Genomic DNA, 19,419 nt, shown 5'->3' on the forward strand with positions numbered 1-19,419 from the left:
ATAGATCACTTGCGCCCTGTTCTATGTGGCCACCATGCACGGCTGTCTCCATTACAGGGCAGTAGAGGTGCCAAAGCCAGAATTACTTCTACCTCAAGGCTGAGTCTTCATTTATTTATTTGTTTGTTTGTTTCGCTTTTCTTCCAGACATGAGAAGACCCTTTGAAAGTGATACTCAATTCTTGATGCCTCACCCGTGAAATACATATATGTACTGGGAAGCATGTATTAGTTGAGTGCTAGACAGCATACTAGAGCGTATGGGAAAGGTAACGTGCAGTGGGAAGAGGGCAGGTCTGGGAGTCAGGCATGCCTACCTGCAAACGCCAGCCCCACGGCGCGGTCTGTAACCTCGGAGAAATCGCTGTTTAATTCTATAGGCCTCTGCTTCCTTATCTGGTTTTAAAAAAAGCAGAAAATGTCAGATACTGAGAAAATGTCTTCCCCTCCCCCATCAATACCATCAAAAGAATTTATATAGCTTGGTGGCAGAATTTTATTAACTTAACATGTTTTATGTGCCTCACATTATTTCATTTAGTCCTGACTTACCACCAGCTACTGGAACTTTCTACGGTCTTCATGTTCTTCTTCAGGTCTGGGTAGAAAGTGGCAGAGCCAAGATGAGCCCAGTGCTCTGAATGCCTATGATCTCCACCTCACAAACATCAAAACCTTTTAAAGACCCTCCCTGTTTAAAGCTGTCAGAAATGGAATGACAAATCATTAGTTTCTCACCATGTTTAATTTTTATTTGTACCAAATTTATTTTTGATGCATGAATTAGTTTGTCAGGGCTGCTGTAACAAAAACCAGGGACTGTTGTCTTTCTGGGTGCTACAAGTCTAGGGTCAAGGCACCTGCAGGGCTGGTTTCTGCAGAGACCTGTCCCCTCGGCTCGCAGACGGCCGCCTTCTCTCTGCACCCTCACTGATCTTCCCTGGCGATGCTGTCTTTGTGCTAATCTCTTGTAATGACACTAGTCATTTGGGATTAATGACCTCATTTTAACTTAATTGCCTCCTTAAAGGCCCTGCTTCCAAATCAGTCACACTGTGAAGTCCTGGGGGTTAGGACTTCAACATAGAATTTGAGGGACACAATTCAGCCTGTGACAGCGCATATGTATTATAAGCCATGTGATAGCAAATAAAACAGAAAATTACCAACCACTCTGGAGTGTTCACTATGGGTCAAACACTGTTCACAACACCTTAAACATGTTCACTTAATCCACTGAACCGGCTGCTCAACCCCATTTGTCACTGAGAGGCCCAGAGTCCCCACATACATAGTGAGCGGTGGGGCAGGACCTGAACCCATACATTCTGATGCCAGAGTCCATACTCATCCCCGGTATTACACAAGAAGCATCCCATTAGGACCAAAGAAACAGAAAGCACATTAATATCTATTTGAAGTAAAATTATGATTAACTTCAAAAGCCTGTATATGTTTAATTAGCAATTATTAGGCTGTCATACATGAAAAATAATAAGCAGCTTTCACTTATTCTTTTGTTATGGCACAAGGGGTAAATCAGAGTCACTAGAAAATAGCAAAGAAAATTCTAAGTATATTTCCAGCATTCCGCCTTATGCAATGAGGAGTTAGTTAATACAAAGTGTTTTTCCTCTAAATCTTCAAAAGCTTACGGAACCCATAAAGAAGTATTAATATTTGAAGACCTAGGACACACGTACCCCACTGCTAGTTTTTCTCTCAGGTGGACATCATCCCCGCTTCAGCCCATTTTATTGAAGCAGAAAAAGTGGCTGAGTTCCACATCTGGAGCTACTGGGCTGAGGAAGAGCAACACACTCCCTCCAGCCGCTGAACTGGGTGTACAGGCACCAGAACTTGGAGCCAGAGAGGACGAGGAGAAGTCATAACCTCCCCAGGCCTCCCCAGAACCCCCCAGAATCAGGAAGGAATGCAGGCCTCCCATCACACCGAGGAACGACGGATCTGAGCCAACTGAGGCGAGTCTCAGAGGACAGCATTCCTTGGCTCACAGGTGGTCTCCACCTCAGGAAACAGCCATGGAGTGGCCCTGCTAGCCACTTTAGTCAGTAGGGCCTTCAAGGTCCCTCTGGTTTGGCGACCGGGGATTTACAAGACGAGCTAACGAGAGTTCGCAGAGCGCTCGGTCTACACCTAAGCTGAGCATGATGGAAGTGAAGAGTGGAGACACTGTCACGGCTGTTCGGGGTTTCAGAGGCCTCAGCTGGCTGGAGTTACCAGGACAACCTCAAGGGAGAAAAGGTGCCTTGGGAGGGGGCCTTGACAGATGGGGGAGGGTTTGCTGGGTGGGGAGAAGGGTCAGCATTTTGGACAGAGGGTTTGGGGCATGAGGCGGGAATGAGGCATGCGTGGGAACACTGAAGAGACATCCTTTCTGGGACAGAGAGACCTGGGGTGTACCCGAGGGTCTGACAGAGTGGGGCATCCCTTCACGTGGAGGTTGGCACTATTATTCAGATCGCTGAACTGGTCCTTGAAGTTATCTTGATCCTCTAAATATGTGAGAACACACCTCGGCAGCACGAGGGGCTCCGCAGCAGCACATATGTCATCCTTGGGCAGCTTGGGCTCTGACATACCCTACGGACTGTGGTCCCTTCCAGAACTGGGTCGTCCCTACCTGAGCTGGGAGATGAGGCACCTGTTGGCCCCAGGCCTCTGCAGGCAGCATGGCTGGGGGCCAGGGACAAGCTTCAGGGGGCCCAAGCGCCTGACTGGCACGGGAGACAGCGCCATGGCCCTGCCAAGGCACATGGCCTGGGGAATGGCTCCAATGTTCTTGAATTGACCACAGACACATTCTGTCTGCACTCAGTATGCTGTAAGAGGGAAGAGCTCCACAGACTTCTAAAGGCCCCAGGAAGACCGTTTGGGGGCCTTTATTTGACTGCTGACCCTCCTGTGTGACTTCGGACAAATTACTAAATTTTACGAGCTGCTGTGTTTTTAAGTCTGTGAAACACCCGGTCACCACGCAGTCACAGTTCATTCTCTCCTCCCCGCTCTGTCAGTGACATTTTGGAAGAACATTTTTCCTGATCACAAATGCTCTCTGCTACCAAGGAGGTGAAAACTAGCACTGAGGGTGCCTGTGGGTCCTGAAGAACACAAGGGGGGCGTGGAGTCAGCCTGTCCCTGTCCTCTGCCCCTGCCTGGCCCCTCCCAAACCATGTATTTACTTCCTCAGGATAGGGTTTCAAGTCAAGCAGAGCTGGTCCTTAGAATAGTACAGAATTCAAGAGGGTCCGAAGTTCTTGGAAATCATCTCAGGGTGGAGGGATCAACTAACTACCCTTCTTTGTACTGAGTTTGAAACAAGAAATGATGGCTTAAAGTATACAAAAATTAAGGTTACATGTGACAAAGCATTTTATGAGTTCAGAAACAGTTGAGCAAGGCCATAAACCATCATATTACTAAATCGCTACCATTTCTAATGTTCAAGGCTCCAGTGCCAAGTTTGTGTTCAGAAACTGCAGCTCAGTCACGCCGAGGGGCCCAGTCGTGCCCGCAGCTCAGCAATAGGGTTTGCTGGCTAGTATTTTGCCTGTATTTGGTGCCTAAAAATAACCACCTCATGAGAACACAATGAGCTTTGTGAAGATTATATTCCACTTGGTTAGAAATGGAAGACACATTTTTCCTAACCCCTCCTCCCTTTCATTTCCAAACACAAGTGCCGTGACTCTGAGCAGAGGAGCCTGGGGGCAGCTGCAGCGAGCAGCTGTGGGACCCTCTGTGCCACCCGCGCCCCTGCCTCGCAGACTGTACCCCACCCTGTGCCTCCTCTCGCCCTGCTCTTCCCTCAGAGTGCCTGCTGCCCTTACACCCGGGGCACCACCTGGGCTCCGGCTCTGTCCCTGCAGTGGTTCCAGGGAATTTTTGCCTGGAGTCCCCTTGATTTCACAACTCTCTATGGTAAAAAAAAAAAAAAAATCATTAGTGAAGCATTCTTATCTTATCAAAAACAACTGGAAGGAAAGCAAGTCTGTCGCCCAGAGAGCGACTCGCTGCTGCCCCCACGCGCCCTGTCTGCCACCTCTGGTGACGCTACGATGTCAGTTAAGAGAAGGCTGCAGCTTCACACGTGCAGAGCCCGGTGGTCAGGCTCCTGGGGGAAGCCCTCCGGGGGTCGCCTCGAGGGACATGACCTACCCCCACAGGGACAGCGAACGGCTGCCCCAGGGCCCTCCCGGTGGCTTCACAGACGAGCCCGTCCCGGCACTGCGCTCGGCGAGCGGCGAGCGGTCACAGCGGCCGGCAGGCATGACCGTGTCCCCGGCGGCCAGCGTGGGGCCGCGTGCTGCACGTCTGCCCACGGCGTCCGGGCGAGAGCCAGCTCATGCTCACCGGTACTTCCAACGCCCGTTGGTTTTGAACACTTAGAAAAATGGGCTTACATTCCTTTCCTCTTTTTGAAAAACCTACTGTAATGTTTTAAAACATACATATTTTAGACCTCAGGTAATATCTTACCGAAATACTAATTTAAAGCAAAATATTGTTTGATATATTTGATTTATAATACATTACATGCACCAAGCATAGAGAGCAGGTAAAAACACATTACATGTTGCCTTAGAAAACAATACAAATAATTTTTGCCGCTGCTCTCTGGAAATAATCCAGAGCTTATTAACAAAGCCTCAACTGCACCCATCAGAACCGCCTGTAGTATCTTCAATTTCCACTGATTGTACTCTCCTTCTCTATCTTTAAACTAAGGGAATAGCAGCCCAGTGTCCACAGCAGAGAACAGAGGTAGAAGAAAAGAAAAATTTATTAAATTTCTTTTGGGTTGTAAGAGGATAGTTCCTAGTGTGAACAGCATGTAAGCACACAGGCAACGTGTACCTAAAACCAGGCAGTGTGCAGGCCCTGGCTTGGGCAGGTGGCCTGGCATGTGCATGTGCCCGACAGCCTGTTTCCTCACGTAAGTACGGCAGATTCTCTACCTAGCAGTAAATACATTAAGGATTTATGTGAAAAAAGCACTGCCAAATGCCTTCTTAAATATCACATCACACAATAAGTGCATCTTTGCCCAGAAATGTAAAAGTAATGTACTTGCAAATGCTAATTACTAGAACTGAGAGTGAACACCGTGCAAAGAATGGGTGAGAGCCTGAATAGCTGCTGAGGCCCCAGCCACCGGGAAAATCCGGAATCCCAGAAGCTGTGAGCTGGAGGATTTGGTCAGGCCTCCGTAAATCAAATCTTACTGGAGGCATGAGTCCCTGTAACATCCCACCGAAGTGGCCCTCCGTCCCAGTTTTAAATACCTTTGGCTAAGGGTGCTGATTACTTAGCAGTGCAGCCAGCCTCAGGTCGTCTCAGGGGGCATGCTGGCCTGTGTCTATGCACCCCTTGGTCCTCAGCCCCTTCAGCCCACATGGAACGTTCTGTCCTATAGGCTTTCAAATATTTGAAGACAAGCACCGTGACCTAACAACTGTCCCATAACAAAGCCATCACGAACCAAGACTCGCCTCCTAAACCAGTCAGAGCCAGAATCTTTCCCCATCCACACCAGACAGCGGCTGAAAGACCCTTGTCCCTAGAGTTGATTGGTGGTGGTGTCTCTGAGATGACAGGCCCGCAACGTGACTGTGTTGCTGAATCGCTGCTGAAGACACCGGGGCTGGAGAGAGGAGGCCCTGAGCCCAGAGCCCAGGGGAGAGCCTGAGACTTACTCAGGCCAGGGCGGCACAGGCGGGCCCTGGGATGCCTCACCTGCACCAAACAAGCGAGAACCACTGGTCCACGCCATTGGCAGTCCGCCAAGCTTGCGCTTTGGAGTGAGGGCCTGGCGCCCCCCTGCCAGCCCTGCTGCACCGGTGCCTGCCCTGGGCAATCCTCCCGCCCTTCCGGAGTCCCCTCTGTGCTGCTCAAAGGCACAGGCCGTTTTTCTTAGGAAGGTGGCCCCTCTCCTGGCCTCCGCTTAGATGTTCCCTCTGGGGGAACCCTTCCCCGACTCCCGCGCCTCTGCCCCCCCCGAGGTACCTCTGAGCTCACCTCTGCTGCAGCATTGACTTTGTGGGGTTGTGACCGCCTGTGTCTCGGGTACTGGAAGTTCTTTAAGGCTAAGGATTCAGGCTTGGTTTCCAGCACATGGCTCTCTGCCTGGTGCATGCCAGAACTGACAGTATCTGTTGAAAAAAAGAAGAAAAGAAAAAAGGCAAAGGGGGATAAGGTCCCTTGAAGGAGTTGGGATACATTAAACAGCCTCTTACAGCTGAAAGTCTGCAATTCCTCCTTCTTTGGTTCCATCGTTAATGTCATCCTCAGATTTTTAGAAATTCAGATTTTCTCTAGTAAGAGGATGAGTTTCAAGTGGTTACACCAAATTAGAAAAACTACAAATATAAATTCATACATACAATACAATTTTAGGACTGAGATTTAGAGTTCATTCAGTGAGCTCAAACCTTATTTTTTACATTAGGAAACCGAGGCACAATAAGATAAAGTTATCGGCCCAAACCCACCTGGCCAGGGGCATGATGAGATTTCAAGCCCTGACCCCTCGTGACCCTGAACAGGACAGCTGGTCTCTAGTCCTCTCTCTCCCTTTTTGAAAGAGCTGATGTAAACTCAGCTGCAAACGGAAGTGACGGGTGTTTTCCCTTTTATGTGATGGTTACATCAATCCATGCCTTTCTGGCTGTAAATTAAACTTTGAGGAACATTCTTTTCTGCTCCTAGACAAACTAATAAAAATTAGTTCTCCTTTGTCTTGGAAATGCAACTCTACAAGAGGTGACTTCTGTAAGTCGTTTGCTAAGCAGAGCCGCCATCATGTGAGTCGCTCTCAGTGTTCTGGTGTGAAGCTGCCATGAGGCCAGCTTCCTGGTGAGTGGCTCTGAGGTGTGGCTGTAAGGTGACCCAGAACAGGCTTCAGGCCAGGGCTTGGCGCTCAGTGCCAGAAACTGGAGCCAAACACTGGAACTCATTTCCAGGGCACTGAATTGGTCTCAATTAAAATTTAAGATGAAAAGATTTTTTGTTTATCCCGAAGAGCCACTTCAGTTTAGAAGCTGATAGGAAAGCTGGGTGTTCTGCCAGTATACTCTGAATACTTTACAGAGGCCAAACCTTGAAAAAGAAAAAAGAAGATTTCAAGTTACTGAAGATGTCATGAAAATATTTCTTGCAAGCAACAACTTTCATAAGCTGCTGATTGGAGGACCTTTTTTCTTCTCCATCTTCGCACGTGCTGTGTAAGCTGTATAGCTCCTTCGGATGTGAAGCGGCGTTGGAGATGGAAGCAGTGGTCAGGGCGATGGCGAGGACTGAACAGGCTCGGAACCCACACAGACGTGAATTCAGAGCCCAGCCGCACGGCCGACAGCTGGCCTTGGGTGGTGTGTGCGAGTGGGCACTGGGCTCATGGCATCCCTGGATGCTTTAACAAAGTAGCCCTGCCTGCCCTCAACTGGACCAATCAGACCGGACTCTCTGGGGGTGGGACACAGGCAGGGCACTTGGGGTGCCCCCGGTGGTCCTGATGCTGCAGGGCAATGACACGGCCATGAGGACTTCGGCTCTGGAGCCAGACTGCTTGGGCCCAAGCTACAGGAGTGCCTTGTCATGGCATTTGAGCATGGGCAATTTACTCGGCCTGTCTGAGCCTCAGCGTTCTCATCTACAATATGGGTTGATAGTTCGGTGTAGGGTTGTTAGAGGCTTTAAGTATGTCACGGAAAATGCAGTACGGCTCCTACGACAAAGTAAGTGTTCAATTTTACCTGCTATTTATATTTTTATTACCCATCATTTCCCTAATCCACGTTGGGCTTAAGACCCAGTTGCATCCTGTTCACGGTCCTGTGCAGCATATTGAAAAAATCAGAACCATCTTAACCAGTGAACATGAAAACAAAGGGAAATGCTTAGGGACACATGTTCACGTGCAGCCTTTGTGTCAGATTTTGGCTGGCAGGGTCTTCACTGGCTCACGCCCCTATGGGACCTTAGTATTTATCATTTCTCCACGTCACAGTCTGTCAAAACAACACAAAAAAGCCCTGAGAATACGTTAACACAGAGGCAAACAAGGGAGATAGACTTTGGAAGGAGGGCGATGAGGCTGGGAGTCTCTAGCCAGGAAGATTTCAGCAGCGTGTCTCAGGTTCCCAGACTTAATGCATGCCAGAGATCATTTGGGAGCTTGCCCACAACAGACTGCAGTGCGGCACCCCAGGGATTCTGGGGGCAGGTCTGGGGTGGGACCCAAGGATCTAGGGTCATTGTCTCATCTTCTTTACTTAAAGGATAGCAGGCCACACAGACACGTCAGACCCCCTTCCCCAAGGAGAACATGCAGACCACACTCTGTAACAATCCTGGGTACCACAGGTCGTCAGAAGTTTGGGATGATAAAGGCTTGTTACTCAATACGCTCCCACTGAATCTTGCCTCAAGACCATCTTATCCTCCCAATTTCACGGTTTCTATCACTTTTATCATAGTTACCCGGACTCAAGACTTGGGCATAACGATCCCTGACGTGCTGAGTACTTACTCCTCATGCCAACAATATGAATGGATGCTACTCCATTCACTTTCTGAGGCTTAGCAAGGTTAAGACAGAGCTAGAATATAAGCTCCAGAATCTTTGTGGATTTTTTTTCTCATTATCGCCCGGGTTGCCTAGGACAGTGCCTGGCCCATTCTGGTGCTCCATAACCATGTACTGGATAAACGAGGGCCATACAGCACATCCACGGGGTGTAGAATAGGACTAGCCTGTGCATGTTCCTCCAGGGGAGGGGAGCAGGGCAGGCGCATCCAAGGAGTGAGGGGAGGCAGGGCCCCTCCTGGGGTGGGCAGACGCTGCTCTTCCCCGGCGTGGCCCACCCCTGGGGCTCAGGTCCTCACCTCTTTGTCAGGAGGAGCAGAAGCCACTGAGGTCCCAGTAGTTTTAACAAGGTTTTTAGTTCTAGGAACCCATTGGGAACACTGACTCTAATTCAGAAGTTGTGGGCTCACGACACAGACGGAGACTGCTTGCAGGAGCAAACGGGGAAGGAAAGCGGCTGTCACGTCCCTGAGGAAGGCCCGTGCCTCGCTCGGCCCTGTCACCCAGGTGGCTGTGGCCAGGCCGCCTATCCGCCCTGAGCATTGGTCTCCCCTCAGCCCCTCATCTAGGCCTCTGGATCGTGACACTGACCCTGCCGGGCTGTTGCGAGGAGCTACTTGCATGTAATGTGTGAAACCACTGGTGCAACGCCTGGAGCTCTGTAGACGTTCAGGAAATTTTGACCTGCATCCTACCTCCTGCCGCCCTAACGTCCATGTTTAGGGACAGCCTGTTAAAAACCTTGCAGGCCGGAGAGCCTGTCCCACAGTATTCTATATACTCTGCCTGTGCTTGCATTAGATTTGGAAGTCATGCACCTTATTAATTTAAGAAGCTGCCCCACCCCTTCATAGAAATTAAAATGACAGGGTGGGAAGGGCAAAAAAAGCTGTCCCTGGTTTATCTGTGGCTGAAGGAGGAACTGGAGGGCCAACAAGCAGCCTTGTCTTCCTCCAGGCAGACTGATGACCTGGAGGAGGCCTGTCCCTGTCCCTGCCATTACGCTGTGAGGCCTGCGAGGCACAGATGCTGCTACATCTGTGGTTGGCAGTCATCGCAGCAACGAGCAAAAAGATTGCCTTTGGTTAAACTTTGGAATGAGGAAGTGTATGTGTAGGATATGTTGTTTTTAGAAATTAAGGAAAATCACCCATTCATTCAGCCTTCAGGTACTTACTGAAAGCTGCTATTGCAACGAACACGGTTCCAGGCACCAGGGACTCAACAGTGGCTAGAAATTCCTGCCTTCTCGGAGTTTATATTCCAGTGCCGGGATGCAGAGAGCAAACAGGAAAAGTCTGTGAGATCTGAGCTCTGATCAGGAAGTACTTAGTCTAAGGGGAAGGGGAAGGCAGGAAAGGGGACTATAAAAATACCATCTTGAACCGTTAGACGGTAACCCAGGGAGTCTCACTGGTGAGGTGGTTTTGAAGTACAGACCTGACGAAGTGACAAGCCAGTGGGGAGGATGTCCGAGGGACACCCTTCAAGGCGTGGACATTAATGCACAGGTCCTGAGATGGGGGACGCCCACACCTGGGGACAGCTAGGAGGGGCCAGCGAGCTGCGGCAGGGGCTGGGGGACAGCAGGCGGAGGTCAGGTCAGACAGCAGACAGATGCAGCACAGGACGGGGGGAGGATTCACTGCAGAGCAAATAGAGGGGCCCCGGGGCGGCTGGGCAGAGGACAGGTGAGGTGCCACATGTCCCCTTTGGAGGGCTTACCCTATTACATTCCATTTTAGATGCTTTATTTGTAACCCTCACAATAACCTTATGAGGTGGGGTCCCTGTCTTCAATATTTTACATCTGAGGAGACCTTGAGAGGTTAGGTAGCTCGCCTGAAGTCACACGGCTGGCAGGGACGTGGCGGAAATTCAGACCCAGACCAGCTCTACCCCACTGTCCCGACTCTCCAAGTGCTTATGAGATGGTTTTCTGTCTCTCTTAACAGCTGTATCTCCATGGCACGCTTACAACAAAATTATTTCATACCCATTCATAAACACAGAATTTACTCACTTCAACTGATAAATATTCCCAGTATTCTGCTTTACAATTTTGTGTTTTTTTAAAGCACTCAGATTAGCATATTAACAAGTATGTTGATTGTTCCTCTTTAATTATGCAGGCAGCTATTTTTTGTGCTCCTAATGAAGAGGTTGATTGGGAAATTTTTAATTTTATTGCTTACATCCTTACCCCAGTGCTACCTAAATCACTACTATATGATTTGGCATCTATAATTTGTCATTTTCCTCTGTTATTAGATGAGGTGCCCTTTCTACAGCAAGGTGAACACAGGCCAAGGTTGCAAAGTTTTAAAAAAAAGAATTACAAAGAGTCATTAAGCAATAATGTAAGTTGATGTATAGAGCATATGATATCAGGGCTGCCCAGCTTAATAAACATAATTATTCCAAGTCATGTTCAGAAGACACCTGAATTTCAGTACCTAATGCTTATCTTCTTTTAAGGGATAAAAACACCTCGTTTTTATAAAGACTCTAAAAGTAAAATCTTTGTTTCTGTGGATTTCAATAAAGCTAAGGCTGAAACAATGATTTAAAATACAGGAAACTCAGACCCCTTTCACTGGTGTGTGGTTTTAACATTCTACCACCGCAGCCCAGAGTCCCTGGCTTAGGGACCATGCCTTCTGCATGCTGATTTCTAGAGAGCGCCTCTCAGGAATTACTGATTTTGAGTGGCGTCTACCATGACTTTGGTCCCTGCAGGAAGTGGGGGTAGCAGGGTCTGGGAATGAGGGCTGAGGGCAAGTCTTTCCCAGTAGAATCGTCGACTTAATCTAACTTCAGGCTTCAGGCAGACCACTTAGCTGCGCCTTCAGCTACTTGCAGGAATGCCTCTCGGGTGCCCCTTGCTGAAGACCATGACCAGGACTTTGGAAACACAGTAAGGTTTTCTGCCATAATGTTTTCCAGTAGAATGGGTGATGGACGAGAGTGTGTGTGCGCGGGCACTCACGGACTCAAACCCTGTGCGTGTACGCCCACATTCAGGTGTCCGTGGCATTCAGAATAATGGAGAGGTCCAAAAGGGTTTCTTTCCTTTCCATAAATTAAAATTTTCCTTTCAACTCCTCGCAACCAAAAGGACTAACAGTCCTTCTGAGGGCTCAAGACCTCAGAAACCATATCGCTGAGTTATGTGAAACAAGAATGCATTTTTGGTAATAATTTTTATGTGGTAGCTATTTTGATATTAAAACAATGGGATCAAATCTAACCAAGGTCTTTTGAGGGGAAATGGTTAAAAGGCACATCTCGCGGCCAGGAAAACCGCAGGAAGGCACCCCGCTCAGGATGAATCAGGGCAGCACTGTGTTCCGGGCATGTCAGAGCCCTGAGCTGCTTCGCCCCCAGCCCTGCTGGCCAGAGACCTGCTCCGTGTGGACTCAGCAGTGGCTGCCAGGTCCCGCCCTTCCTCTGCAGAAGAGAGCCAGGGGTGGTCACCAGAGGCTGCCAGCCAGCACCAGAGGCGGGAGGAGGTGGCCAAGGTGCCAGGGGGCTTTCTGCCTAAGAAGGGAGGTTCCTAAGCCCACTAAGGCCAAGTTGGACATTTTTAAAAGTCTTCAAAAGGAGTTTCATAAACTGTTTTGCTACTAGACGATTAAGCTCTCATTTTCCAGATTATAATTTCCTTTAATTTAGCAGCCTTTTTAATCCATGACACTCATTGGTAAACAAGAAAAACAATTCAGCCGTCTTTATAACCAATTCACTAATGCTTACAGCTGTGGTGTCTTGGTACGGTGTTGTGATTAACTGCCTGAGAGCAACATCCGATGAGTTTTTACAAAATGTTCCTTAGGTGACCTGTGTGTGGTTAGTTGGGAAACGGGGGCTATGAAGTGGGGGTACTGGACTTGATGCACTTCACTCTCGACCTCTTTGACAATTCTGCTCTTTGACAGCATCTACCTCCATCCTTCAAGGCACAGCTCAGTCCCTGCCTCCAGCCCAAAGCCTTGTCTGCAATGTCAGTTCTCACCGAGATCTCCCCTCTGGGGCCACCTGAAGCCCTGTTATCTGTACAGCTGTTGTGGCCTCTGGATGTGCCACCCGACACCGTCATTCACCCACCAACTCGGAGTCAAGGGCTGCGAGGTCTCTCTCCAGCTCCCGCACAGTACCCAGCGGGGTGCTGAGTGGATGCGGACGCGCCAGGGTAGAGGGCACCAACCTCACGCACAGCCTTTCCTGTTGTTTCCCTACTAGATGCAGGACTAGAGTCTGCACTGCTGTTATTTCTCCATCCCCTCTCTGTCCCCAGGGACCCCAGAGTGAGTGGCAAGGTGGTCCCTTCTGGAATGGGCTTGGCCTTGTGCTCCTGGGGTGGGCGCTGCTCCTCCGTGCCGCCTTTGGGAATGGGAAACAAATCACTTCCCCTATGATCACAGTCATTAGGGAATTACCAATGAGCATAAAGAGAAAAATAACCTAATGGAACAAAAAAAGAAGACCCAGAAAAGGGTGAGGGGAGAAGACATGGGGAGGAAGCAAACCCCCCTTGCCATCCTGCCCTCTGATGTAAATACGTTTCCTTTCCTAATGACAAGACACAGGGACTCCTTGCAAGGTGTTTAATAGATGATCGCTCACACATTTTGATAATGTTTGCTCTTTGGGGAACTGTATTAGAGACAAATGCCTTTCCCGTTTGATTCAGGAATGAATGGGAAGGCGGCTACGTCCGGGGTAGGAAAAGTGAAAGCCTAGGAACACCAGTGCGCTGTGCATAGCCTGAGAACGGCCGCTTGGAAGAGGCCGGCATGTTGCCTGCGACCAGCTTGGAGGCCCGCAGGGTCAGGGAGGTTCCGCATCTTACAGGCTGGGCAGCAGCGAGGCCTTCACTACGCGCATCTGCCCCGTGGTCATCAGCCCCAGGAGGGGCCCGACAAGGCTACCCTGGTTCTGTGCCTTGCGACGCGGCCGCAGGTGGGACAGGCAGCAGCAGTGCTGCCGGCAGAGGAGCCCCGGGTCAGAGTCACCTGCCGCTGCCAACTCTTCCTGGGGCAGTTGTGTGATCAGCTGATCCCTCGTCAGCCAACAAATACCTACTGAGCACCTGCCCTGTGCCAGGCACTGTTCCAGGTCCTAGATACAGACTGGTAGAGGGGGCCCATATCCCAGAGGGTCACTCAGGGCAGGCCAGCTGGTGTGTGGCACTCAACAGCTGGTGTCTCAGTGCCTTAAATCAGCAAAGCTTTTTTCCTCACTTAGCACTGCCTGTTCCCTGCAGGTCAGCTGGGGGCTTTGCTCGGCAGCCCTTCACTCTGGACCCAGCTGTCGGGAGCACCATCCTCCGGGCAGAACTGGTCTCCCTGGGAGGGAGAAGGCAGAGTGAATCCACACAGGCTCCTAACACATACATCCAGAAGCGACACGTGGTGGCACTACTCTCACATGCCACAGGACAAGGCAGGTCATAGAGCTGCACCCACCTTAAAAAGTCCTGCCAGGCACGTGGGAAAGCCGGACACAGGTGGAGAGCAGAGCTGTCCCAGAGGAAGCTGACTGCCAAAGGGAAGGCCATGCATCTGGGCAGGTGGTTTCCAGACAGGTGGTCTGGAAAGTCCTCTCTGACGAGGGGACATTTGAGGAGGGGTCCTTAAGGGAGAGAGAGAGAGCCATCTGAATGGGGTTGGGGGCAACTTCGTGCAGAGGGTCCAGAAAGGCAAAGTGTGCCTGGCGCGTTAGAGGAGCAGCAGGGGAGTGAAGCCGGCTCACGTGGAGGGAGCAGAGGACACAGCAGAAAATAAAGCCAGAGCTAACCGAGCTTTGGGATGCAGGACAGCACCTTACTGAGGGCGACGGCCTCTGCAGGCTCTCGTGTCCAGACAGGATCTGATTAGATTCTAAATGGATCCTTGCAGCTGCTGCTGTGTGGAAAATATTCCAGGGGCCAAGGATTGAAGCAGGAGTCAGGTTAAGGGGCTCCTCAGCCATCCAGGCGAGGTAAGAGAGGGTGTAGTGGTCAGGTCCTGGGTACAGTCTGAAGGCAGGGCCAGCAGAATTTGCCAATGTATTTTGCCATCAGAGAGACAGAGAGGATTCAGGACACCCTCAAAGGTTTGTCCTCCTGGTGATCCTGGTCTTACATGAGGACTGCCTGGTGTGGTTTTGGGGGCTCGTAAGATTTGGCAACACCACCACAGCATATAAGTCCCCCACAAATGAGTAAGACTGGGACAGCCAGGTGGGGATGTGGACGCCGCACAGTCAGCTTGCTTCATGCCCCGGCTGAGCGACTTCTCTCCCCACAACAGACTGAAATCTGGTTTCTCTTAGGGGTTCTTAGCCCAGTTAATTTATAAACCAGAGAGATGAGCTTCATCATTACAAGCAAATTAGGGGCTTATGACCAAGTCGCCCCCACCTCCCCCACCTCTATCCTCTGTGAGCCCCAGACATCACCACCAAGAAACCCGGCTCTGGCCACGGAAGGTCTGTCCCCTGGGGCTGCTGGTATAGTGATGTGTCACCTCAAATTCTCCTAGAAATAGACTGAGCAGAATCTTAGTAAACACAGTGAAAGAACACCGCAGTGTTCTGAGTAGTGGGTCCCCTCTTTCTGCTCACCTGTCTTCCTGTAACACTCTCGCATCATGCCACTGGGCAGAGGCCCTGCTACAGCCGGATCTCCTGTCTTCTCTCACAGAGGGGAGCACAGGATGACATGAAGTGTGTCAGCTATCTGAGAGAATGAGTAAAGGTCAACGCTGTTTTTAAAAACTGTATTATTTCAGTATTTAAACTCAAAAGCATTCATTCATTCAACAAATCTTCCTGAACTTGTACCGTGTGTCAGGTACTCTTCCAAGCACTGGAAACACATCATGCATAGAATATATAAGTTAACACATGCTGGCAAAAACTGGGGAAGCATAGAAAAATATTAAGAAAAGATAAAATTTCCACTGTCTATCAGTGGAGCATTAACTGTTAGCCACACTTTGGTGTTCAGTCTTTTCCTAAGCATATCCTTTCTTCCTGCTCTTTTGAGTATTACAACTTTGAAGTTATACAGTACATTGTTTTCTTTAAAAATGTTTCTTCTTACAAAAATAAATCACAGCAGATGCTCAGTATTTGTTGACTGAATGAAATAATTAATTATAGAAACAATAAATTACAAAGCAGTAAAAAATTAAAAATGAAAGTTACCAATAATATTACTACTAAGAGACAAAATCATGATTAATAGTTTGGGTCATTCAGTATAGTTCTGAATAATGAGCATATTTTTACAACACTTCTCTACAACGAATTATTTACTGTTTAGTGAAAACTTTCCTTTTTTTCTAACTACAAAAGGAACATGCCATTGTAGCTACTTTGCAAAATACTGAAAACTACATAAGGAAAACTAAAAGTCATTCATTGTTCTACTGCCCAGAGACTATTGCTATTAATAGTTTTCAATCTTTTTCAAATTTTCTTCTAGTCTTTCTTCTGAGCAGTGCAATAGATGAGTTAGGAACCTAGTCAACTTTCTTAGCCTCTCTGAGCTTCAGATTCCTCATCTGTAAAATGAAACTAGTAATACCGACTTTGTAAGATTTATATGAAATTAAATGAGATAAAATATGCAAACTGCTTAGTCCAGTATCTAATACATAGTAAGTGCTCACTGTGAGAACTCTACACAATTGATCATCTTTTTATTCATGAATTTTTATGCTCTTTAAAAAAACTGTATCATTAAATATTAAATCTGAGATGAATTCAGATGTTCAGAAATGTTCCAAGTCAAGTACAAAGACTATTTCCCCCACCAATCCACGTGGAAGGAAGTTGACAATCTGATCCCCCCGTCGCACCCGACTATCAATGCACATAGGCTCGGACACATTCCCTTACATAACTTCAGGCCAGGCAGCCACACGGGGAGATGCACACGGATGCATGGGGGCCTAACAGACTCCAGGCAAGTTTCTTAGGGTCCAAACCAAGCTCGAGAGCCAAGGGGTTCCAGTTCAGAGCCACACCATGCAATTTTTCATGTTTCCTAGGCTCCTTCAGTCTGGATTAGTTCCTCTGTCTCTCCTTTTCACATTTAAAGAACAGAGGCCAGTCATTGTGTAGAATGTCCCTCCCTCTGGATTTGGCGTTTTCTTATGATTAGGTTATATCTTTGGATATGACAATTGGTGCTGGACCTCCTTTCTCCACAGATAGGCATCTCGCCCGCACTGGGCTCTGAAATCTTTAGCATGCCACCCCTCTGGCAGGGACAGACTCTTCACCCTGCCTGGGCTCCACACTCCACATGAGGCTGCCTCTGCAAGGTCACGCCCCTCAGCCCACAGGGGCTCCGAAACCCTATGCCACGTGGACCCTGGCCCCAGACTCTCAGCCCGCTTGGGATCTAACACCTGCCCGGCACCAGGCCGCCCTCCCATGCCTCCTCGCCCCACGTTTATGGTGTTCTCATTCTTTAGAGATCTGTAGTATCTATGTCCAAATCTTAAAAATAACTATGCTATTTTAATTGTCACAGGCTAATGAGAACAGGGCCGACCTACCACACAAATGATGCATTCATGCAAAGTGAAGGCCACATGAATCATGGCACCAGTGTGAATGAAATTTTACCACAGTTCAGATAGAGAAAAATGGAGAGAAAACAGTCATTACAGGTTTCCTGGCAGCACAGGCTGAAGGGAAAGCAGCCGGGCAAAGCGGCCACTTCAGATGATAAGCAGATGCATCAGCTTGAGTCCCTGTCGATACGACACACCAGCTTGCAAATGTGCTCCATGAAGAAATTTCATTAGGAGCTTTTTAAAAAAATAGTTGATCAATGTAACGTTTTTGAGAGACCATTTTAAAATCAATTGGACCAATTAAAATGACCAACAGATGGTTTCAGATCAGTAACTTGATGAGATGAAAACTCAGAATAATGATAATGATTGTGGGTCAGATCACTGTCCATCATGCTCAAATCAAATACTTATGCCAACAATTGACACAAAAAATGCATAAGAGCATCTTATCATGGTTTTATAATTAGGTGTATAAATTGCAATTAAATCTAATGTTGGCTATTTAGTTTCAGCAAAATACTGCTCTTTTACACTGAGTTAATGTTTTTACTTTGAATTTGATGATTTTGTTTCTATTTAATTTGTAAATTTGCTTTGTTCTTAGTTTTTTTTTACATTGTGGTAAAAAAACATGACATAAAACATACCATCTTAACCCTTTTAAGTGCACAGCTTGATAGTGTTAAGTATATTCACATTGTTGTACAAATAGACCTCTGGAATTTCTTCATTTGTCTTTTAGTGAGCTTCAAGCATAAAGCATTTTTGCCTAATTATATATTGGTACAGAATATATTGCTATACATCTATGGAATAATAAAATGAAAATTATTTAAGTCAACATGGGGGGAGTTTCAAGAGACCTTTTTCATTTTGAAAAAAAAAAAAAAGGTTTGAGAAACACTAACCAATATGGTAACTGTCATTTTAAATGGTTTGCTTGACCAATCCCCTCACTCCCTGGCTAGACAGATCAGAATGGACTATGCTGGATGTGACAGTAACCTTACTTCTTGGAAAGGCAGAGCCAGAGGACAGCGTTGCACTTTTCCCGACCTGAATTCAAAATTTTCTTTTCAGTGGTAGTTATAATTAGAACGGAGACTGCCTTTCAAATTACTTTTAAAAATAATTACACATCCATTGTCCTGTTTGGGGGCCTCAGCTGAAACACCTTGCCTTTGTCCCCCCTGGCCCGCGCTGCTGGGAGCCCTGCTCCTGGGCAGGATGTCAGAGGGAAGGAGCCTGTCTCAGATGCCGGGATGGCCGCGTGTCTGCTCTCCAGGCCTTGCTAAGGAAAGAAACTACACTGACTGGCTCCTCTGAAAAACAAGATGCAAGTTTTTAGCTCAGAAGCTCCTATCTTGACCTCTACCAAGGTTTCATTTTTAAAATGAAAGATTTTTTTTGTTTGTACTTACTATTTGACTTTTTGGAAGTAAGGAAATATTCCAAGACCCCTTAAGAATCATAGATTTTAAGGTAGAAATCAAGAAGGGCCAGAAAGGAACATTTTCTGAGTTTGCAAAATAACAGGCACTCTTCTAGAAAATCTTTTTCTTATCCATCTTACCTTATCCAGACAACCTCCCGGGGAGTCAGTTCTGTCGTCTCCAATTCATGACTAAGACTCTGAGACGTGAAGTAACTCGCCTAAGGTCACACAGCTTGTAAGTCGGTGAACTGGGATTCACACCCGGCTTTCTCTGATCACAGAGCTACAGGGCAGGCGCTAGTGCGGAACACGCTGACTGACACACGCTCAGCTTGGTCTGTGTTTTCTGCCACGCATTGTGTTTGGGGAAACTGGGCCATGTCGATATTCATTCATTCATAGAGTTTCTCTGCCCATTCCAGCCGATTTTCATTTCCGCTTCCTCCCTCAGTCATTTGTAGGCTTGAGCTGGCAGGCTGGGCTCCAAGCATTCCCCACGCCCACCTGAGCAGAGGGCAGAACCACTTGCTTGCCTCCAGCTGCCCGCAGCACCCGCCAGGTTTCTGCCTTTCCAGGAGGGGAGGTTGCCATGCAGCAGCGCAGCCTCACCTTCCTGCCTCCTCCGGGCTGGGCCCAGGCCGCTCCCCAAGGAGGCTGCCCTTCGCTGGTTTAGGGTGCACACCCTGCGGCGCTTCCCCCTGCTTCCCCAATCCCGGGTTCAGGGTCCTCATCTCAGAGCTCATTTACACGGCGATTTAGAGGGCTTTGAATATAATAATCTAAACGGTATACGGAGGAGGAGT

Source organism: Manis pentadactyla, chromosome 12 (assembly GCF_030020395.1).
Source record: "Manis pentadactyla isolate mManPen7 chromosome 12, mManPen7.hap1, whole genome shotgun sequence".
NCBI lineage: Eukaryota > Metazoa > Chordata > Mammalia > Pholidota > Manidae > Manis > Manis pentadactyla.